This window comes from Mobula birostris, chromosome 3 (assembly GCF_030028105.1).
Source record: "Mobula birostris isolate sMobBir1 chromosome 3, sMobBir1.hap1, whole genome shotgun sequence".
NCBI lineage: Eukaryota > Metazoa > Chordata > Chondrichthyes > Myliobatiformes > Myliobatidae > Mobula > Mobula birostris.
The window spans coordinates 131,477,207-131,501,908 of NC_092372.1; the positions used below are offsets into that span (position 1 = coordinate 131,477,207).

Consider the following 24,702-nt stretch of genomic DNA (forward strand, 5'->3'; position numbering starts at 1 on the left):
CAACTTTGAGTGTCCTATGGACTCGGACCCCAAGATCCCTCTAATCCTCCACACTGCCAAAAGTCTTACCATTACTGCTATATTCTGCCATCATATCTGACCTACCAAACTGAACCACCTCACACTTATCTGGGTTAAACTCCATCTGCCAATTCTCAGCCCAGTTTTGCATCCTATCAATGCTCAGGAGTCTTCGGTGAGGAGGCTGAGGGAGACTATGCCACAGTTGGAGAGGGTGAGAAGTGGTGAAGAAATGACAGGTCAACTGATTCAGTGTGCTGCTTGCATGGTGTGGGAGGTTAGGGACGTTGATGGTGCCTCTGGCTGCTACAACTATGGAAAGTGTGTCCAGGTTCAGCTCCTGAAGGACCGTGTTGAGGCACTGGAGAGGCAACTGGATGACCTCAGGTTCATCCGGGAAACAGAGATTTTTCTGGACAGGACCTGCCTCGAGATCATCACACTGAAGATACTGGAAGAGAGAAGGGGGGGGGGCGACGATGAGGAAGGGATGGATGCTTGGAGTACAGGAGCCCCCAGGGGATGTGCCTCTTGAAAACAGGTTCATCCTCTTGGAAGCTGTCTGGACAGAAGACAGTGCCAGTCTGAGAGGCGGACGGGTCTGCAAGTCAAAAATTGGCGCTGAAACAAAGCCGAGGAGACAGACGTCAGGCAGAGCCGTGGTAGTAGGGGACTCCATAGTGAGAGGTACAGATAGGGGTTTCTGCGGCAACAGGCGGGATTTAAGGATGGTGTGTTGCCTCCCTGGTGCCAGGATCCAGGACATCACGGACCAATTGCAGGGCATCCTCAAGGGAGAAGGTGATCATCTGGAGGTGGTGGTGCATGTCGGCACAAATGACGTGGGGAAGAAGATGACAGACGTTTTGCAGCGTGACTTCGGAGAACTCGGAAGAAGGCTGAAAAGCAGAACCTCTAGGGTGGTTATCTCGGGTTTGCTTCCTGTTCCTTGTGTTGGAGAGGACAGGAACAGGGAGACAGGGGATCTGAATGTGTGGCTGAGGAGCTGGTGTGGGGAGCAGGGATTTAGATTTTTGGACCACTGGGATATGTATTGGGGTGAGGATGAATTGTACAGAAGGGACGGGTTGCACCTTAACATACGGGGGACCAGGATTCTGGCAGGCAGGTTTGCCACTGCTACATGGTTGTGTTTAAACTAAGTGGTGGGGAGGGGGGGAATGAACTGGAAATATAAGAATGGAGTTAAAGCGAAAGAGAGAATAAGAAAAGTTAAGAAAGACAACAGAATTAAAGGGGCAGAAAGCTCAGGAAGGGATCGGACAGTATGGCCAAGTGCAATAGGAATCGATGTGAAAGGTGAGGGGAGTAAAAGTATTACTTTAAAAGGATTTAAAGTATTATATATGAATGCACGGAGTATAAGAAATAAAGTGGATGAGCTTGAGGCTCAGTTGGAAATTGATAAGTATGATGTTGTGGGAATAACAGATACATGGCTGCAAGAGGACCAGGGCTGGGAAATGAATATTCAGGGATATACATCTTATCGAAGGGACAGACAGGTTGACAGAGGAGGTGGGGTGGCTCTGTTGGTGAGGAATGAAATTCAGTCACTTGCGAGGGGGGACACAGAATCAGGAGATGTAGACTCAGTGTGGGTAGAACTGAGAAACCGTAAGGGCAAGAAGACCCTGATGGGAGTTATCTACAGGCCCTCAAACGGTAGCCTGGATATAGGGTGCAAGTTAAATCAAGAGTTAAAATTGGCACGTAGCAAAGGTAATTCTACGGTTGTTATAGGGGATTTCAACATGCAGGTAGACTGGGAAAATCAGGTTGGTACTGGACCCCAAGAAAGGGAGTTTTTGGAATGCCTCAGAGATGGATTCTTAGAGCAGCTTGTATTAGAGCCTACCAGGGAGAAGGCAATTCTGGATTTAGTGTTGTGTAATGAGCCAGATTTGATAAGGGAACTCGAGATAAAAAAGCCATTAGGAAGTAGTGACCATAATATGATAAGTTTTAATCTACAATTTGAGAGGGAGAAGGGAAGATCAGAAGTGTCAGTATTACAGTTGAACAAAGGGAACTATGGACCAATGAAGGAGGAGGCGGCCAAAGTTGATTGGAAAGATACCCTAGCAGGGATGAAAGTGGAACAACAATGGCAGGTATTTCTGGGAATAATACAGAAGGTGCAGGATCAGTTTATTCCAAAGAGAAAGAAAGATTCTAAGGGGAGTAAGGGGCAACCGTGGATGACAAGGGAAGTCAAGGACAGTTATAAAAATAAAGAAGAGGAAGTATAACATAGCAAGGATAAGTCGGAAGCCAGAGGATTGGGAGACTTTTAAGAAGCAACAGAAGATAACTAAAAAGGCAATACGGGGGGAAAAGATGAGGTACGAAGGTAAGCTAGCCAAGAACATAAAGGAGGATAGTAAAAGCTTCTTTAGGTATGTGAAGAGGAAAAAATTAGTTAAGACCAAAGTTGGGCCCTTGAAGACAGAAACGGGTGAAATTATCATGGGGAACGAGGAAATGGCGGACGAGTTGAACAGGTATTTTGGATCTGTCTTCACTAGGGAAGACACAAATAATCTCCCAGATGTAATAGTGGCCAGAGGACCCAGGGTAACAGAAGAACTGAAGGAAATTTGTATCATGCAGAAAATGGTGTTGGGTAAACTTATGGGACTGAAGGCTGATAAATCCCCAGGGCCTAATGATCTGCATCCCAGGGTACTTAAGGAGGTGGCTCTAGAAATCGTGGACACATTGGTAATCATTTTCCAATGTCCTATAGATTCAGGATCAGTTCCTGCGGATTGGAGGGTAGCTAACGTTATCCCACTTTTTAAGAAAGGAGGGAGAGAGAAAACAGGCAATTATAGACCAGTTAGTCTGACATCAGTGGTGGGGAAGATGCTGGAATCAATTATAAAAGATGAAATATCAGCATATTTGGATAGCAGTGACAGGATAGGTCTGAGTCAGCATGGATTTACGAAGAGGAAATCATGCTTGACTAATCTTCTGGAATTTTTTGAGAAAGTGACTATGAAAATGGACATGGGAAAGCCAGTGGATGTAGTGCACCTGGACTTTCAGGAAGCCTTTGATAAGGTCCCACATAGGAGGTTAGTGTGCAAAATTAGAGCAAATGGTATTGGGGGTAGGGTACTGACATGGATAGAAAATTGGTTGGCAGACAGGAAACAAAGACTAGGGATTAATGGGTTCTTTTCAGAATGGCAGGCAGTGACTAGTGGGCTACCACAAGGCTCGGTGCTGGGACCGCACCTATTTACAATATACATTAATGATTTAGGTGAAGGGATTAAAAGTAACATTAGCAAACTTGTAGATGACACAAAGCTGGGTGGCAATGTGAAATGTGAGGGGGATGTTATGAGAATTCAGGGTGACTTGGACAGGTTGGGTGAGTGGGCAGATGCAGTTTAATGTGGATAAATGTGAGGTTATCCACTTTGGTGGCAAGAACAGGAAGGCAGATTACTATCTGAATGATGTCAAGTTAGGAAAATGGGAAGTACAACGAGATCTAGGTGCCCTTGTTCATCAGTCACTAAAAGTAAGCATGCAGATACAGCAGACTGTGAAGAAAGCTAATGGCATGTTGACCTTCATAACAAGGGGAGTTGAGTATAGGAGCAGAGGTCCTTCTGCAGTTGTACAGGACCCTGGTGAGACCATACCTGGAGTATTGTGTACAGTTTTGGTCTCCAAATTTGAGGAAAGACATTCTAGCTATTGAGGGAGTGCAGTGCAGGTTCACGAGGTTAGTTCCCGGAATGGTGGGAATGTCATATGTTGAAAGATTGGAGCGACTGGGGTTGTATACACTGGAATTTGGAAGGATGAGAGGGGATTTGATTGAAACATAGATTATTAAGGGATTGGACACGTTAGAGGCAGGAAACATGTTCCCGATGTTGGAGGAGTCCAGAACCAGAGGCCACATTTTAAGAATAAGGGGTAGACAATTTAGAATGGAGTTGAGGAAAAACTTTTTCACACAGAGGGTTGTGGTTCTGTGGAACACTCTGCCTCAGAAGGCAGTGGAGGCCAATTCTCTGGATTCTTTCAAGAAAGTGTTAGATGGAGCTCTTAAAGATAGTGGAGTGAAGGGATAAGGGGAGAAGGCAGGAAAAGGGTACTGATTGTGGATGATTAGCCATGACCACAGTGAATGGTGGTGCTGGCTCGAAGGGCTGAATGGCCTACTCCTGCACCTATTGTCTATTGTCTAATGTCCTATCGTAACCTCTGACCGCCCTCAACGTGATCCACAACACCCCCAACCTTTGTGTCATCAACAAATTTACTACCCCATCCCTCCACTTCCTCATCCAGGTCATTTATAAAAATCACGAAGAGAAGGAATTCCAGAACGGATCCCTGAGGCACACCACTGGTCACCAACCTCCATGCTGAATATGACCTGTCTACAACCACTCTCTTTGTACTGTGGGCAAGCCAGTTCTGGATCCACAAAGAAATGTCCCCTTGGATTCCATGCCTCCTTACTTTCTCAATAAGCCTTACATGGGGTACCTTATCAAATGCCTTGCTAAAATCCATATACACTACATCTACGGCTCTACCTTCATCAATGTGCTTAGTCAGATCCTCAAAAAATTCAATCGGACTTGTAAGGCACAACCTACCTTTGAAAAAGCAATGCTGACTATTCCAAATCATATTATGCCTCTCCAAATGTTCATAAATCCTGCCTCTCAAGATCTTCTCCATCAACTTACTAACCACTGAAGTAAGACTCATTGTTCTATAATTTCCTGGGCTATCCCTACTCCCTTTCTTGAATAAAGGAACAACATCCGCATTCCTCCAATCCTCTGGAACCTCTCCCGTCCTCGGTGATGATGCAAGGACCATTGCCAGAGGCTCAGCAATCTCCTTCCTCACTTCCCACAATAGCTTGGGGTACACCCCATCTGGTCCCAGTGATTTATCCAACTTGATGCTTTCCAAAAGCTGCAGCACATCCTCTTCCTTAATATCTACATTCTCAATCTTTTCAGTCCACTGCAAGTCATCCCTATAATCGCCAAGATTCTTTTCTGTAGTGAATACTGAAGCAAAGTATTCATTAAGTACCTCTGCTACTTCTTTCGGTTCCATACACACTTTTCCACTGTCACACTTGATTGGTCCTATCCTCTTGCTCTTCACGTACTTGTAGAATGCCTTGGGGTTTTCCTTAATCCTGTCTGCCAATGCCTTCTCATGGCCCCTTCTGGCTCTCCTAACTTCATTCTTAAACTCCTTCCCGTTAGCCTTGTAATCTTCTAGATTCCTATCATTACCTAGTTTTTTGAACTTTTCGTAAGCTCTTCTTTTCTTCTTGACTAGATTTACAACAGCCTTTGTACACCAAGGATCTTGTACCCTACCATTCTTTCCATGTCTCATTGGAACGTACCTAGTCAGAACCCCACACAAATATACCCTGAACATTTGCCCATATTTCTTCCATACATTTCCCTGAGAATATCTGTTTCCAAATTATGCTTCGAAGTTCCTGCCTGATAGCCTCATATTTCCCTCACTTGTCTGTTCCTATCCCTCTCCAATGTTATGGTAAAGGAGATAGAATTGTGATCACTATCTCCAAAATGCTCTCCCACTGGAAGACCCGACACCTGACCAGGTTCATTTCCCAATACCAGATCAAGTACAGCCTCTCCTCTTGTAGGCTTATCTACATATTGTGTCAAGAAACCTTCCTGAACACGCTTAACAAACTCTACCCCACCTAAACCCTCACTCTAGGGAGATGTCAATCAATATTTGGGAAATTAAAATCTCCCACCACAAAAACCCCATTATTATTACACCTTTCCAGAATCTATCTTTCTATCTGCTCCTCAATATCCCTATTACTATTGGGTGGTCTATAAAAAGCACCCAGTAGAGTTATTGTTCCCTTCCTGTTTCTAACTTTCACCAGAGTCAGTAGACAACCCCTCCATGACTTCCTCTTTTTCTGCAGCCGTGACACTATCTCTGATCGGCTGTGCCACGCCCCCACTTCTTTTGCCTCCCTCCCTGTCCTTTCTGAAACATCTAAAGCCTGGAACTCTAAGTAGCCATTCCTGCCCCTGCACCATCCAAGTCTCTGTAATAGCCACAACATCATAGCTCCAAGTGCTGATCCACGCTGTAAGCTCATCCGCTTTATTCATGATACTCCTCGCGCTAAAACAGACACATCTCAAACCATCAGACTGAGCGCGTCCCTTCTCTATCACCTACCTATCCTCCCTTTCGCACTGTCTCCAAGCTTTCTCTATTTGTGAGCCAACCTCCCTTTTCTCTGTCACTTCAGTTCAGTTCCCAACCCCCAGCAATTCTAGTTTAAACTCTCCCCAATAGCCTTAGCAAACCTTCCCGCCAGAATATTGGTCCTCCTCGGATTCAAGTACAACCCGTCCTTTTTGTACAGGTCACACCTGCCCCAGAAGAGGTCCCAGTGATCCAGAAATCTGAATCCCTGCCCCCTGCTCCAATCTCTCAGCTACGCATTTCTCCTCCACCTCACTCTATTCCTATTATCACTGCCATGTGGCACAGGCAGTAATCCTGAGATGACTACCTTTGTGGTCCTGCTTCTCAACTTCCTTCCCAACTCCCTGTAGTCTGTTTTCAGGACCTCCCCCCTTTTCCTATCTATGTCGTTGGTACCAATATGTATCACAACCTCCAGCTGTTCTCCTTCCCACTTCAGGATATCGTGGGTGCGATCAGGAGCATCCTGGATCCTGGCACCTGGGAGGCAAACTACGATCCACGTTTCTTTCCTGCGTCCACAGAATCGCCTACCTGAACCCCTAACTATAGAGTCCCCTATCACTGTTGTCATCCTCTTCCTTTCCCTACCCTTCTGAGCCACAGGGCCAGACTCTGTGCCAGAGGCACGACCGCTGTTGCTTTCCCCAGGGAGGCCACCCCCCCACCCCCCAACGGTACTCAAGCAGGAATACTTATTGTTAAGGGGGACAGACAATGGGGTATTCTCTAGCACCTGCTTCTTGCCCTTCCCTCTCCTGACTGTTAGCCACTTTTCTGTCTCCTGTGGTGCCGGGGTGACTACCTGCCGATAGCTACTCTCTATCACCTCCTCACTCTCCCTGACCAGATGAAGGTCATCGAGCTGCAGCTCCAATTCCCTAACGCAGTCCCCAAGGAGGTGTAGCTTGACACACCTGGTGTAGATGTGGTCACCCAGGAGTCCGGGAATCTCCAGGACCTCCCACATCTGACACCAAGCACAAAAAAACCGCCTCACACACATACCCTCAGTTTTTATTTTAAACATATAACCTACCAGGCCTTTATTGCCAAAGCTCCATTGAGCCAAAACCTTCCTACCCTGTCTCCCACTACTCTGACACCTGCTCTGTAAATCCATCTTCTTTTTAAACTCTTCCCGATGTTCTCTCCGGCCGACCTCCACGCGCTTGCGCAGTTGTGCCCTGTTCAAACCGCTGAAGAAATATCCCTTCATGCCCTGACCAGTCAAGAATCTACCAACCTCTACCTTAAGTATACATAAAGACTTGGCCTCCACAACTGCCTGTGGTAACACATTCATAGATTCACCACTCTCTGGTTAAAGAAATTCCTTCCAATCTTCGTTCTAAAAAGATGCCCCTCTATCCTGAAACTGTATCCTCAGATCTGAGCCTCTCCCACCATAGGAAACATCCTCTCCTCATTCACTGTCAGGACCTTGATAAAATGGATGTGGACAGGGTGCTTCCTATGGTGGGGGAGTCCAAAACCAAAGGACACAGCCTCAGAATAGAGGGGCGTCCCTTTAGAATGGAGATGAGGAGGAATTCCTTTAGCTGGAGAGAGGCAAATCTGTGAAATTTGTTGCCATGGGCAGCTGTGGGGACCAACTTATTGGATGTGTTTAAGGCAGAGATTGATAGATTTCTGATTAGTCAGAACACGAAGATACACAGGGAGAAGGCAGGAGATTGGTGCTGAGAGAGAAATGGATTAGTCATGATGAAATGAGCAGATCTGATGGGCCAAATGGTCTAATTCATCTCCTATACCTTTTGGTCTTACGGTCTTTCTCCTCTACCCCCCCCCCCCCGCCCCTACAGACAAATACTTTTCTCCCTTCTCACTTATTAATCTGGTCAGTTTCCACATATATTCAATACTCTGATACTATCTGCTAATCTTGGCCTTCAATTATAGATAGTCTCTACCTCTGCATCCTGCCTCCATGCTTGAATAGCAGCCCAACTGGCCCCTATCCACCATCACCAGTCCTTCAGTGGTGTTTCATTTGTGAGCCAGTGAGTGCCATCTGAGCAAGGTGGTCAAAAATCCATTGATCTGACGGCCTTTCCTCAAACTGCTACAGCCTCTCTAGTCTGATGACATTCGGTTTCCTGTATGACAGCTGCCTCCATTCGATTTAATTAAGCTTTAACCTTGAAAAGACAGAGGAGAGCCTGCTTTTATATAAACGAACATCAAATCACAGTTCTGTGAAAGTTTGACTGTGGCACAGATGACAAATAGCAAAGAGAAATCATCTGACACTGATACGCTGGTTATGCTACCAGGTTCACAAATAATGAGTCAAGTGTCAGAGTTTCTCAGCAACTGCATTGCTACAGTTATCTTGGTAGACAGGCAGTGTTGTTTAAAGGCAGAAAACTTAGGCAACTTAATTTAGCTAGAATACCCAACTTCATCTTCCACACAAAATACCTATCCCACACAATGTGACGTGGGCACTGTAAATCATCCAAGCTTCTGAATATAAATATACCACTTTGGGCAGAAAAATAAAAACAGATGCTGAAATTGTGAAATGAGTAACCTAAGGGTGGACTTTACAAAAAGTGAGATATGGGGGTTTTGAAAGGATATTTAATTTGTTTTCTATCTGGTGGTGGCTACCACTGCATGATTCTGATGTGTATGGTCATGCGCTTTGGTAGAAGGGATAAGGACAATAGACTATTTTCTAAACAAGGAGAAAATTCAGAAATTGGCAGCGTAAAGGGTCTTGGGAGTCCTACTACAGGATTCCCTAAAGGTTAACTTGCAGGTTGAGTCAGTAGTAAGGAAGGCAAGTACAATGCTAGCACTCATTTCAAGAGGACTAGAATATAAAAATAAGGATGTCATACTGAAACTTTATAAGGCATTGGTCAGACTACATTTGGAGTATTTTGAGCAGCTTTGGATCCCATTTCTAAGAAAGCATGTATGGGCATTGGAGAGGGTTCAGAGGAGATTTACAAGAATGATCTTGGGAATGAAAAGGCTAATGTATGAGAAGTATTTGATGGTTCCAAGCCCATGCTTGCTGGAGTTTAGCAGAATGAGGGGGATATCACTGAAACCTACCAACTATTAAAATGCCTAGATAGAGTGGATGTGGAGAAGATGTTTCCAATATTTGGAGTGAATACAACCAGAGGGGACAGCCTCAGAATAGAAGGCATCCCTTTGGAACAGAGCTGAAGATGAATTTCTTTAGGCAGCGGTGGTAAATCTGTGAAATTCAAAGCCATAAATGGCTGTGGAGGCCAAGTGATTGGGTATATTTGAAGCAAGTCTGATTGGTTCTTGATTATGTAGTTAATTGGATCAGTAAATTTGCAGATGACACCAAGATTGGGGGTGTAGTGGACAGTGAGAAAGGCTATCATGGCTTGCAACAGCTGGAAAAATGGGCTGAAAATGGTAAATGGAATTTAATGCAGGCAAGTGCAAGATTTTGCACTTCGGTAGAACCAACCAAGGTAGGTCTTTCACAATGAATGGTAGAGCACTGAGGAGTGTGGTAGAACATAGGGATCTGGGAATATAGGTCCACAGTTCGTTGAAAGTGATGTCATAGGTAGATAGGGAGGTAAAGAAAACTGTTGGCTCATTGGTCTTCATAAATCAATGTATTGAGTATGGAAGATGGAATGTTATGTTGAAGTTCTATAAGACATTAGTGAGAGCTAATTAGGAGTATTGTATGCAGTTTTGGTCACCGACCTACAGGAAAGATTCGAGATACAGTGTGAAGTCGGCCCTTCCAGCCACTCTGCCCACTAACCCCCCCAATTTTAATGCTAGCCCAATCGCAAGACAATTTACAATTAGCAATTAACCCATTAGGTCTGTGGACGGTGGGAGGAAACAGAGCCCGGAGGAAACCCTATGCAGTCACGGGGAGAACATACAAATTCCTTAGAAGCAGCAATGGGAATTGAACCCGGGTCACCCGCACTGTAAAGCGTTGTGCTAACCACTACACTGCCGTGCCACCCAAAGCTGTAAGCAAGGTTGAAAGAGTGCTGAGAAAATTTACAAGGATGTTGCCAGGTCTGGAGGACCCAAGTTACAAGGAAAGATTGAATAGGTTAGGATTGTATTCTTTAGAACATTGGAGATTGAGAGGCAATTTAGTAGAGCTATACAAAATTATGAGGGGTATAGACAAGGTAAGTGCAAGCAGGCTTTTTCCACTGTGTCGGATGGGACTACAAACAGGTCATGGGTTAAGGGTGAAAGATTAAAAGTTTAAGGGGAACATGACGGGAAACTTCTTAGCTCAGAGGATTATGAGAGTGTGGAATGAGCTGTCAGCACAAGCGGTCCATGCGAGTTTGATTTCAACGTTTAAGAGAAGTTCAGATAGGTATATGGATAGTAGGGGTATGGAGGGCTCTGGTCTCAGTGCAGGTTGATAGGAGTAGGCAGTTTAAATGGTTTTAGCATGGACTAGATACTGCAATTTGCTAAGACTCTACAAGGATGTCAATGGTTATGGGAAGAAAGCAGGAGAATGGGGTTGGGTAGGAAATGAATCAGCCATGACCAAATGATGGAGCAGACTCGATGGGCCATAAAACCTAATTGAGCTCCTATGCCCTTTTGTCTTATAACCTTTTTGTAGATGAGAGACATTCCTTGTAATATGTCATTGTTAGCCTTTCCTCTGAAATATGTGCAGAAAAAAATGCTAGCTCAAGTTATAAAATCAGATGAACACCAGATTTATTAATACAAAGCGTCAGGTGACTCTTCACTTTCCTATCTTTTGTAACCTATTGTGATAGTTCTGTCAAATCCTTCTCAGCTCTTTTATTTCAGTTGCAGTACTCCAGTGGATTGCTTTAGAGTAACAGCTTGCATGAAACCCATCAGGCAAACAAAGCTGCAACATCCTTCATTATCCATATATAGGTATGATTGGTTCTTGTTGATCATTTACTTCAAATTTGACATGTTCTTGTGAACAACCTTCCTGACAGCATCAAGGAATGGATTTGCAGCCCTTCAACCCATAAGCCCCACTGATTACAATTCATGGATGCAGACATTGTCAGCAAGCACAGCTCTTAATACCCATCCAAGCTTGCCAGCCATTTGTTCCGAAATTAAAATATTGAGTAATTTCAGAAGGCCACTGTGCAAAACCTCTTTGCCACCCTTTATGGATCTGAATTCCCAGATACCTTTATTCTACCACACTTCTCAGTGCACTGTGCATGTCCTAGCACCTTAGTTTTTTTGTATTTTCACTCCATTTAGAAAATAGGGAACACTTTCATTCTTTCTATCAAAGTGCATGACCAAACACTTCCCGACAATCTATTCCATCTGCCATTTCTTTGCCATTCTCCCAAACCAAGTCCTTTTTTAGCCTCTCTACTTCCTCAAAACTACCTTCCCCTCCACCCATCTTCATTTCGTCCCCAAACTTGCAACAAAGCCTTTAATTCCATTATCCAAATCATTGTAAAAAGGATCGGTCCAAACACAGACCCCCAGTGGAATACCACTGGTCACCGGCAGCCATTATTCCCACTCTTTGCCTCCGGCCAATCAGCCACTGCTTTATCCACGCTAGAATCTTTCCTGTAATACTATGGGCTTGTGGCTTGTAGCTTGTTAAGCAGCCTCATAGTTGGCACCTTGTCAAAGGCCTTCTGAAAATCCAAGTACAAAATGTCAACCAATTCTCCTTTGTCTATCTTGCTTGTTATTTCTTCAAAGAACTCCAACAGATATATCAGACAAAATTTTCCCTCGAGGAAGCCATGCTAACTATGGCCTATTTTATCATGTGCTTCCAAGTACCCTGAGACCTCATCCTTATTATTAAATGATTCCAATATCTTCCCAACCACTGAGGTCAGACTAACTATCCTATAATTTCCTTTCTTCTGCCTCTCTCCCTTCTTGAAGAGTGGAGTGACATTGCAATTTTCTGGTCTTCCAAAACCATTCCAGAATCTAACTACTATTGTAACTTTGCCCTTTTGGCATGCATTTTCTATCTCCCATTGTAGTTTGCAGGCCACATCCTTACTTCAGCTTTGGGGGGTGGAGGGTCGTTTGTGTACAATGTCCATCAGGAAACATTTCCCCCTTGCAGTTCCTCAGCTCTATCCACAATGATTTAACACCTTCCAACCCCATGTCACCCTATTCGATTTTGTATTTTTGCCAACAGAAGCCACTCCTGTCCTGTTAATCTCTCCCAATCTATCATGTCCAAAATGACAGCACCCTGGAATACTGAGCTGCCAGTTCTGCCCCTCCTGCAACCAAGTCTCACTAAGGTCTACAATGTCATAATTCCACTTGCGGATCCATGCCGAGCTCAGCTGTTTACAGACAATGTAATGCCTTATGTACAATAGATGCAACTCAAAATATTATTCCCATCATGCGCAACATTCTGATTCCCGCTTTTCTCTGTAGGTTTAACATCTTTCCCCACAACCACTCCTATCTGCCCTGACACTGGTCGTCATCTTCCTCCAACTCGAGATTAAAATCCCAGAAGAGCAATAGTAACCCTTCTTGCAAGAATACCAGTCTCCTTATGCCTACACAATAGGGTACCACCGTAGTGTAGCAGTTAGCATGATGCCATTACAGCTTAGGCCAGAGTTCAGAGTCCCATCTGACATCATCTGTATATGGAATGCATGGGTTTTCTCATACCCCACCAATACATATCAACATATAGAAAGACATGAATGAAGAAAAATGCCAATTCTTTCCAAATAATCAAATCTATTAAATAGAATATAACTCTGAGGATATAACAATACCATAAACTGTTTCAAAAGGACAAAGTTTTTGTCAATAACAGATTCAATTAAATTTATTATGGCTACATTTATCTTAAAGCAGTTTTTGTATTGATTATATAGTGTCTGCTTGTTTTGCTGCATTGTGACAGACTGATAAATTGATATTAATTACTTGACCTTATCAACATGTCACACTGGGCAAACGGACAGCAAATAAGCATGTTTTGTTAGTACATTTAATGAATATGCTTCAAATTTTACCTACTATCATTAAATCTGGTTGGTTAATTAAAATCAAAGTAAATGTCTGAATTCAGTATCATAATATAGAAATTTGATGCAAATGCATTCAAAGCTTAGAATAATATTGCAAAAATAAGTTGAAATACATATTCAAATCAAGAAAAACAAATTTATAGACTTCCATTTTAATAATGGCTACCCTCCATGATTAGTAGTTCTCAAGGGATCAATACTCAAAAGAAACAATGAACTGTCCAGTCATTACAACTTTTCTTTGAATTGATTATGGGGAGCAAGGACATGGCAGACCAATTGATAATTACTTTGGTTCTGTCTTCACTAAGGAGGACATAAATAATCTTCCAGAAATAGTAGGGGACAGAGGGTCCAGTAAGATGGAGGAACTGAGCGAAATACTTGTTAGTAGGGAAGTAGTGTTAGGTAAATTGAAGGATTGAAGGCAGATAAATCCCCAGGGCCAGATGGTCTGCATCCCAGAGTGCTTAAGGAAGTAGCCCAAGAAATAGTGGATGCATTAGTGATAATTTTTCAAAACTCGTTAGATTCTGGACCAGTTCCTGAGGATTGGAGGGTGGTTAATGTAACCCCACTTTTTAAAAAAGGAGGGAGAGAGAAACTGGGGAATTATAGACCGGTTAGCCTAACGTCGGTGGTGGGGAAACTGCTCGAGTCAGTTATCAAAGATGTGATAACAGCACATTTGGAAAGCTGTGAAATCATCGGACAAAGTCAACATGGATTTGTGAAGGGAAAATCATGTCTGACGAATCTCATTGAATTTTTTGAGGATGTAACTAGTAGAGTGGATAGGGGAGAACCAGTGGATGTGGTATATTTGGATTTTCAAAAGGCTTTTGACAAGGTCCCACACAGGAGATCAGTGTGCAAACTTAAAGCACATGGTATTGGGGGTAAGATATTGATGTGCATAGAGAATTGGTTAGCAGATAGGAAGCAAAGAGTGGGAATAAACGAGACCTTTTCAGAATAGCAGGCGGTGACTAGTGGGGTACCGCAAGGCTCAGTGCTGGGACCCCAGTTGTTTACAATATATATTAATGACTTGGATGAGGGAATTAAATGCAGCATCTCCAAGTTTGAGGATGACACGAAGCTGGGTGGCAGTGTTAGCTGTGAGGAGGATGCAGAGTGACTTGGATAGGTTGGGTGAGTGGGCAAATTCATGGCAGATGCAATTTAATGTGGATAAATGTGAAGTTATCCACTTTGGTAGCAAAAATAGGAAAACAGATTATTATCTGAATGGTGGCCGATTAGGAAAAGGGGAGGTGCAACGAGACCTGGGTGTCATTATACACCAGTCGTTGAAAGTGGGCATGCAGGTACAGCAGGCGGTGGCAAAGGCGAATGGTATGCTGGCATTTATAGCGAGAGGATTTGAGTACAGGAGCAGGGAGGTACTACTGCAGTTGTACAAGGCCTTGGTGAGACCACACCTGGAGTATTGTGTGCAGTTTTGGTCCCCTAATCTGAGGAAAGACATCCTTGCCATAGAGGGAGTACAAAGAAGGTTCACCAGATTGATTCCTGGGATGGCAGGACTTTCATATGAAGAAAGACTGGATGAACTGGGCTTGTACTCGTTGGAATTTAGAAGATTGAGGGGGGATCTGATTGAAACGTATAAAATCCTAAAGGGATTGGACAGGCTAGATACAGGAAGATTGTTCCCGATGTTGGGGAAGTCCAGAACAAGGGGTCACAGTTTGAGGATAAAGGGGAAGCCTTTTAGGACCGAGATTAGGAAAAACTTCTTCACTCAGAGAGTGGTGAATCTGTGGAATTCTCTGCCACAGGAAGCAGTTGAGGCCAGTACATTGGCTATATTTATGAGGGAGTTAGATATGGCCCTTGTGGCTACGGGGATCAGGGGGTATGGAGGGAAGGCTGGGGCGGGGTTCTGAGTTGGATGATCAGCCATGATCATAATAAATGGCGGTGCAGGCTCGAAGGGCCGAATGGCCTACTCCTGCACCTATTTTCTATGTTTCTATGTTTCTTTGATGCCATTAAATGTAACACTGAAAAGACAAACAGCATTTTAATTATATTGAGTTCTGAGTCTCAGTTTCAACAATTAATTAATGTTTTTTATCCAGCTCCTTTACTAACAATTGCATGAATTGTTTTCATTCAGTTTGGCATGTTTTCAAAATGGTGATCATTTTCCAAGTGTGTTCCATTGTCAGGAGATCACATTCACAAATGAAGTGTTGGCTCTTTAATCTTTACTTGGCAAATAACCTATCTGCACATTTGCTTTATTACTTACTAATGTAACTTCTGTAATCAATAGCATGCCCATCTAGGTTGTGTTCCTTTGGAAAGGATATCCAATAGGTCTACTGAAGACACAGCGAATCCTTGGGAAAGTAAATATTTGGTTTCAAGCCTACAGGAGAGAGAAATGCATGATAAATACTTGATGCTGAGATACATCTTAGGATGCACAGGGACACAATTACTACTGTAACCTGGGTGGTTTGGATCTTCCAACATCAGACATTCACAGCCAGGTGACCCAGCCAGGGATGATCAGGCCCCGGCTTGTGCCCCGGCAGCATTTATCCATGGGTCACACCTCTTGATACATAGCCATCTGGAGGCTTGCTCAGCAGCCTCTGTGACGGTCCTGATGGCTCTTTTCTTTGCAGACCCCGTAGTACCAAGGAGAGAGCAAGTTCTGCACAGCAATCACTCACCATAACTTCTACACCCCACCACCGTCTCAGGCACTGCTCCACCAGCTCGTGGTATTTGGCTTTCTTACGCTTAAATACCCCACCTATCCTGTCTTCCCAAGGAAATGTCAGTTCCACCACGACCACTGCTTTGAGGTTTCTCATAGAATGACCATGTTAGGCCTCAGTGATGATGATGCAATGAAGTCAGGGAACTTTAAAATTGCTTGTCAAGATCGACTTTCAGTTTCCAGTCAGACGCTCTGGTATGCAAGCCTGCTGGTGATCTGGGCTGAGGCATGGTAGGTCTCCAGCTTTGTCAAAAACTACGAGCTTTCTGGATGGGTGGGGGTGCCTACTGTTCTTAATGGCTGAGGAGATACTTTCTGTCACTGCTTCCAGCACCTGGTCATGGCACCAGCAGCCTTCTCCCAATGATTTTGGGCAGCTGCTCAGGATATGTTCCAGTGCCCCTCTGTCAGGGCAGAGAGGACATGATAGTGCCCCACTTTTGACCAAAGCACAGAGGCTCGTGGACAGGACATTGTACACAGCCTGGATCATGAACTCCATGCACTGGGGTTCTGCCTGCCAGATGCTGGACCAGGAGATAGTCCGCTTCAGCACACCCTCACCTTGTCCAACCTCCCCCTACCCCATTCCCACCATCCTGGTGGTACACACTGCCTCAGTAGTTTCACTCCTCTTCCTGGAGTTTGCATCTGTCCCTGCCCTGGGCGTTGTTGAAGCAGGTTGACGAGAAGCTGCCCAGTCCCGCCTGACCAGACACCTCAGTCCTTGTGCCTCGCGTGTGACTCAGCCATCTCCTCCGCATCCTTGGCCTTCCACTTCCTGCCCGTACAGACCTCTTGCATTTACAATATTCCTGAAAGTAACAAAAACATCAGCAAGGCCGGCTGTACTGCAATAAGGAATTCATCTTGAAATGCTCATGGAAAGTGACACACAAAGCCAACATTTTCCAAGTTACCATCAAACGTTTCTGAGGTTCAGTGTAATAGTCTTACTCAGCTGAGCCTTCAAAGTGAGAGAGTCCTACTGTTAGTATAAAGGGCAATGGAGTGTGCCAGCCATAAACATGCCGTGGGCACCACGGTATCACAGCGGTTAGTGCGACACTATTACAGCTCAGGACGGAGCTCAGAGTTCGATTCCGATGCTGTCTGTAAGGATTCTCTGTGCACCCTCCCTGTGGAATGTGTGGTTTTTCCCTGGGCGCTCTGGTTTCATTCCACAGTCCGAAGATGTAGCAGGCAGGTTAATCAGTCATTGTAAATTGTCCTGTGATTAGGTTAGGGTTCATCAGCGTTATTGGAGGCTGCTGGAATAGCATGGCTCGACGGGCCTGAAGATGTATTGCTAATAAAATAAATAAACAAATAACCTTACGCCAAAGAACTTCCTCCCGAGTATAGAATATACCCAACAGGTGCTCAACACTAGAGAAAATAAAAATAGGCTCTCAGTTAAACAAAGGGAAGGATTTCTTGTTCACACGGATGTGTTGCATTGGTAGTAATTTAGTATATGCTATCTTTGAAGTTAAAATTCAACCAACTAAAGAAATCACCCAGGGAGCTCAAGTTCTTGGGGCTATACAGCATCATGTGACATTAATACAAGCCAGGCAGGCAGGGCCAAGACAAACACCCTTTAATTGTGGCTGGCAGCCATAAAAAAAACCCTTTTAACTAGCTCTTCAGTGGAATAGGAAACTTCAGAGATGTTTCAGAGAGAAAAAGACAAAATATGGGCAAAAGAGGCAACTGAACGTCCCAGGTTGTGTTGTTTATCCTGGCTATGTTGCAAGAGGAAATTGAAGAAAAAAAGCAACAAGTCAAAAGTGCAAAACAAATAAAACTGGGAATTTCAACTATTCTAATATAATCTGGGATAGTACCCTAATAAATATTAAAAAGGGAACAATTTTCTGTAAATGCATTTGACAGAGCTTGGTTTAATAAGTGCATATAAGCCCAATATGCACTAGTGGGTACTAGATCTAGTTTTGGGCATGAACGGAGGTAAGTGGAAATGGGAGAGCATTCCAGGGCAGTTAGCAAAGTTCAAATAGATTTATTATGGTTATAGAAGAGGATTATATAGGTGCCAGATCCAACAGTTAAGTCCTTTGTGATGTTGGTGAGGATTTTCACGGCTCCTGATGGCCAATGCCATCTTGTGATCTCCACACTTAGCTAACATCACTAGTCTTCAAGTACCCACTGGTCTAATGTGACTGATGGTGTATGCTTTCTTCATAATTGCTCTTACGTGCTGGGCCCAGTACAGGTCCTGTGAAATTATAACACCGAGGAATTTAAAGTTGCTGGCTCTCTTAACCTTTGATCCCCTGATGAGGACTGGCTTACAGAGTTCTGCTTTCCTCCTGAAGTCAATACAGGTTTCCCCCGCCATCCGAAGGTACAGTGTTCCTATGAAACAGTTCGTAAGCCGAAATGGTGTAAAGCGAAGAAGCAATTACCATTTATTTATATGGGAAAAATTTGTGAGCATTTGCAGACCCAAAAATAACCTACCAAATCATGCCAAATAACACATAAAACCTAAAATAACAGTAACGTATAGTAAAAGCAGGAATGATATGATAAATACACAGCCTATATAAAGTAGAAATACTTCTCTACAACGATTGCCTGCACTGTACTCCATAGCGAAAATCTCACGCAAGCGCTCTCAGCAGGAAGGCTCTCTCCAGTAACCTTTAAGCTATGAAGTTGCCAAATCATACCAAATAACACATAAAAATACACAGCCTATATAAAGTAGAAATAATGTATGTACTGTGTCGTATCACTTACGGGAATCTGGAAGACAGCGCCGAGGACACTGATGATGGTGTCTTGGGCTGAGTCGGAGGTTGGGGTGGTGCAGTGGCCCCCACCCTCTGGGCAACGAACCGATACCGATCCGCGAAGCATGCAGTGGTCCAGCGGTGGCCGGGACGCACCCAGCACAACTTTAAGAAAAAAGCCGAAATAAACAAGCTAATTAATTAGGTGCCGCCCAGCACGTAAATGTCGGCCCAGATCAGAGGCGACGCAATCTGCAATCGCCTCTGATCTGGGCCAACAATTACGTGCCGGGCAGCACCGAGTTAATTATCATGTTTATTTTGACTTTTTTTTCTTAAAGACGTGCTGGGTGCATCCCAGCTACCGCTGCATTCTCCGCAAATCGGTATCTGTCTGCGGCCCGGGGGATGGGGTGGTGGGACACTGGGGTGTCATCTCATCACTGATCAGGGCAGGCAGGTTATCTTCCATGTCTGCCTGCCTCGATGTCGAAGGTCGAGGTTCATCGTCTGCTGTGGCTGATGTGGAAGGCTTGAAAAACAACAGTATGCTTGACTGCTAGCCTCACACATTTTTCTATCACACAGTTCTTTGTAAACCATCTTGTAAGTATGCCCTAAACCAATGTACCCTTTCAAAACTAAAGTCGTACTTTATTATTGCAGTGAAAATTTCATGTAGTTGCCTCACGATCAGTTCCTGGACGACCTCACTTTCAGTCTGTTCGCTACTGCATTCGGTTTTGATTGTTATCCTTTCCTCTTCCTATTGCATCAGCTCTCCATCTATCAGTTCTTGGTCATGGGATGCCAAAACCTCTTCAACATCATCTTCGTCAACTTCCACAAGCCAAACTCACTTTGTCCTTGCTTCGTTCACCACGATCGAAACGCTTAATTATGTCTAGTTTTACGCTAAGTGTAACACCCTTACGAACTCTTTCAGGCTTTTCCGATACCTTAGAACTCATCTTGCTAACAGATGCTCACAGGCACGTGTTTAAGCAATGTCAGCTAGAATGCCATTCTGAATCCGGGGGAGAGCGGCTGCTCGGGGTGCGCACTGCCTCTTATCGCGCGCTGATTTTATTTCGCACGCTGCTTTTTTCGTAACAGTGAAAACACCTTCTGTTAGCGAAAACAGGGAACTAATGTAGGTCTTTCGTAACAGTGAGGTTTCGTAAAGCGAACGTTCGAAAAGCGGGGGACACCTGTAATCAGCTCCTTGGTTTTTCTGACATGGAGTGGGAGGTTGTTGTTATGGCGCCACTCAGCTAGATTTTCCAATCTCCCTTCTATACGCTGATTCATCACCACCTTTGTTTCGGCCAATGACAGTAATGTCGTCAGCAAACTTAAATATTGCATTGGAGTGGTGCTTACTCTACACTTCAGACTGTGTGGCTGAGTATGGCAAAAAAAAGGTGAAGTGGGGAGCAAGTGTGAGAGGAATAAGCTGTAGTGGTACAGGAAAGTAAGGAGAGGAAGAATTGAACGAATGGGATGGTTGCACTGAGGGCCCTTGGATAAAATGATCATCTTCCGTGCTGTATTAATAGATATAAAGTAATATGCAAAATAAATCTAAGCACTGCAAATTAAAGAATTGCAAGACATGTTTTGTGCTCTCTTTTCAGTGAGTACCTTAGAATGTGCTTGGAAATAGAACTAGACAAGCACTACCGTCTATGAGGAAGGCTCACAATAGCATATCAGAATTGGGGTTGCCTCTTTTCTGGAGAAAGGAGACCAATGCATTGTTGGAACCTTGAACCATATGAAACTCTGCATGAAGCCCACAAAATCAGATGAGAGAACTATTAACAACATGGTTCAACTGACGTTCGGTTATCTCTGCCTAGCCTTAAGGAACTATGCTGTCTTTTAGGGCAAAATTCAAAAAGGGCCACTTGTCAACATAATTGTATAAGGGCTAGGAATGTTGTCAAAGCAAGCCTGAAGGCTTTGTGTGTCAATGCAAGGAGCATTGGTAACAGGATGGATGAATTGAATGTGCAGATAGTTATTAATAAATATGATATAGTTGGGATCACAGAGACATGGCTCCAGGGTGACCAAGGATGGGAGCTCAACATTCAGGGATATTCAGTATTCAGGAGGGATAGGCATGAAAGAAAAGGGGGGGGGGTGGCATTGCTGGTTAGGGAGGAGATTAACGCAATAGAAAGGAAAGACATTAGCCGGGAGAATGTGGAATCGATATGGGTAGAGCTGCATAACACTAAGGGGCAGAAATGCTGGTGGGAGTTGTGTACAGGCCACCTAATAGTAGTAGTGAGGTTGGGGATGGCATTAAACAGGAAATTAGAAATATGTGCAATAAAGGAACAGCAGTTATAATGGGTGACTTCAATCTACATATAGATTGGGTGAAGCAATTGGTAAGGGTGCTGAGGAAGAGCATTTTGTGGAATGTATGTGGGATAGTTTTCTGAACCAACTAGAGAGCAGGCCATTCTAGACTGGGTTTTGAGCAATGAGGAAGGGTTAGTTAGCAATCTTATCGTGCGAGGCCCCTTGGGTAAGAGTGACCATAATATGGTGGAACTGTTCATTAAGATGGAGAGTGGCATGGCATATATTAATAACTTAGATGAGGGAATTAAATGCAGCATCTCCAAGTTTGCGGATGACACGAAGCTGGGCGGCAGTGTTAGCTGTGAGGAGGATGCTAAGAGGATGCAGGGTGAGTTGGATAGGTTAAGTGAGTGGGCAAATTCATGGCAGATGCAATTTAATGTGGATAAATGTAAGGTTATCCACTTTGGTGGCAAAAACAGGAAAACAGATTATTATCTGAATGTGGCCAATTAGGAAAAAGGGATGTGAAACGAGACCTGGGTGTCATTGTACACCAGTCATTGAAAGTGGGTATGCAGGTACAGCAGGCGGTGACAAAGGCGAATGGTATGCTGGCATTCATAGCAAGAGGATTCAAGTACAGGAACAGGGAGGTGCTACTGCAGTCATACAAGGTCTTGGTGAGACCACACCTGGAGTATTGTGTGCAGTTTTGGTCCCCTAATCTGAGGAAAGACATTCTTGCCATAGAGGGAGTACAAAGAAGGTTCACCAGATTGATTCCTGGGATGGCAGGACTTTCATATGATGAAAGACTGGATCGACTAGGCTTATACGCGCCGGAATTTAGAAAATTGAGGGGAGATCTTATTGAAACGTATAAAATTCTAAAGGCATTGGACAGGCTAGATGCAGGAAGATTGTTCCCGATGTTGGGGAAGTCCAGGACAAGGGGTCACAGTTTAAGGATAAAGGGGAAGCATTTTAGGACCGAGATGAGGAAAAACTTCTTCAAACAGAGAGTGGTGAATGATAAATTGAGCCAGTACTTCACACCAGGAATGTTCCTTTAAACCAAAGCTGACTGGCCAATAGATCAGAGAGGGTAGATGCTGATTCTGCATGTTGATATCTAGAAACAGTTGTTGGGGTCTGAGAATATTAAGGTGGTCAAGTCCCCAAGCACTAATAGGATTGATCCCAAGTTATTGGGAAAGGCACAAGAGGAGAATGCTGTAGCCTTGACAGTGATCTTTGTATCCTTAGCTGTGGTAAACTATATATATGTTGTACCTGGGTTAACTGTCTGGACACGCCCCTCTGCTGACTGCCCCTGTGGCTCCTCCCACAGACCCCTGAATAAAGGTGATTTCACCTTTGCTCCTCCCCCTCAGTCCAGGGCAGACACTCAGCATGCTGGACGTCATATTTTACTGCGAATAAAAGCCTTTCAATATTTACCCTACTTCAGTCTTTTGGAATAATTGAAGGTGCTTCATTAGCCACAGGCAAGGTCACAGAGGTGGAGAATAACCAATATAGTTCCTCTGTTTAAAAATGGACAGTAGAAACAAACCAGAAAATTATAGGCTGGTAAACCTTACATTAAAAGTATGAAATTATTGTTTTTTTTTGGGATAGGATCTGACCTGATCCTATGCCTGAACTGAAAAACTGACTTATTCAATTTAGTCAGGACGGCTTAGCGCAGGGAGCAGGGAGTGTCATGTCTTACAAACTGAGTTTATTTTTAGGGAGGTGAAAAAAAGATGATTGATGAGGGTAGGGCAGCAGATGTTGTCTGCATAGACTCCAGTAAAGCTTTCAACAAGGTTCATTGTGTAGCCTGATCCAATGATGAAGACAAATGGAGATTTGATAGATTCCATGGGCTTGGCCATATTAGACAGAAGAGTGGGGAAGCCATTTTTTCCTGACTGGAGGTCTCTGAGCAGCGGTGTTCAAGGATTTGGATTTGTTTCTGATTTAGATAAAGAGGTGGATGGGCTGATTAGTAAATTGGCATGCAACACAAATTGGTGGAGTTGTGCATAATGAGGTAGATTGTCAAAGGATTCTACAGGACAAGGATCAATTGAATTGTAGGCAGATAAATTGTTGGTAGGTGAATTGGTCATTGTAAATTGCCGTGATTAGGCTCAGATTAATCGAGGGAGGGGGTGGGTTTGCTGGGTGGCATGGCTTTACGGGCCCCTGTATCTCAGAAAATAAAAAGTGGGGAAGTTATATTGCAGCTGTACAAAATGTATGTTAGGTCACATTTGGAGTATTACATGGTCACTGACTTACAGGAAGAATGAGGATTTGGAGGGTGCAGAGGGTTTACCAGGATGGACCCTGCACTAGAGAACGAGCGATAACAGAGATGCACTAATTCGCGCTGGTTTCCCTTTTGCGCCAGCGGGTGATCGGTGACCCAACAGAAGTATACCAAATTGAGAAGCATGGAGTAGGTAGTCTTTTTCCCCAGCATACAAATGATAGAGGTGAGGGGGGCAATTTTTAAAGACATACTATTTGTGCACAGAGATGCTTTGAATGGGCTTCCAGGAGTTAGTGACAGGGAGAGAAACAAAGGGAATGAAGGGATACAGACCTTGTGCAGACAGATGAGGTTAGTTAAAAATTTGATTAGTTGGCACAGATACTTATGGGCTAAAGGGCCTTTTCATATGCGGTATGGTTCAATAGACAGTTCTATGGATGGTGCATGTTTTGCAAGCTGTCATTTTCTGTGCAAATGAAATATCTAGTGATATAGCAACCATGCCCTTTGTAGAATGTATTCTATTTTCAGTCAGGTAACTTTAGTTACACTGCTCTTGTTCTGCTGCTTACCCTGATCAACACCACTGTCTCAGTATAAAGGATGAGAACTCAAGGAAATGCAAAGAAAACACCGTTTTATGTTAACAAAAATACATCGATGCACTTCACCTTCACATACACAATAATATCCCAGTCAGTAGAAAAATGTCTCATCGGCACTGCTTTACTTGTTTATGTTCTCACTACTAACAGGTTGGCTTATCTCTTGCATTTGTAATCACTTCCTTCAGGGCATTCAGCTCCTGGTGAGCTGAACTGGTAAAAATAGAAAGGGTCTCTTTTATTCTTGTGTAACTGGTAATTCCGTTGCCCAATAGTGTTATCTTGTTCTAAGGGAGAGATTTCACAGATATCATCGTCATTAAGAGCAGTGATGCACCAAACATCCACCTTATTTACAGAATTTCCACTCATATTTCCCTGAAGCTTTTCACCTTTCACCCTCAACCCATAACCTCTGGTTGTAGTCCCAACCAACCTCAGTGGAAAAGTATAGATTGCATTTACCCAGTCTATACCCCTCAATTTTAAATACCTCTATCAAATCTCTTCTCAATCTTCTACATTCTAAGGAATAAAGTCTTAACCCATTTGATCTTTCCTATTCAATCTTTCCTTA

The 24,702-nt window shown here is 43.8% G+C and overlaps 1 long non-coding RNA gene across 1 annotated transcript in view; it reads right to left on the reverse strand.

The window, feature by feature from the left end:
* LOC140194706 (uncharacterized) overlaps positions 1–15,768 on the reverse strand; it is a 37,504-nt gene extending 21,736 nt beyond the window's left edge. Inside the window, exon 1 of the long non-coding RNA XR_011885271.1 lies at positions 15,667–15,768. This is a non-coding gene — a long non-coding RNA (uncharacterized lncRNA). The remainder of the gene's footprint in view (positions 1–15,666) is intronic.
* Between the last annotated feature and the right edge of the window lie 8,934 nt (positions 15,769–24,702).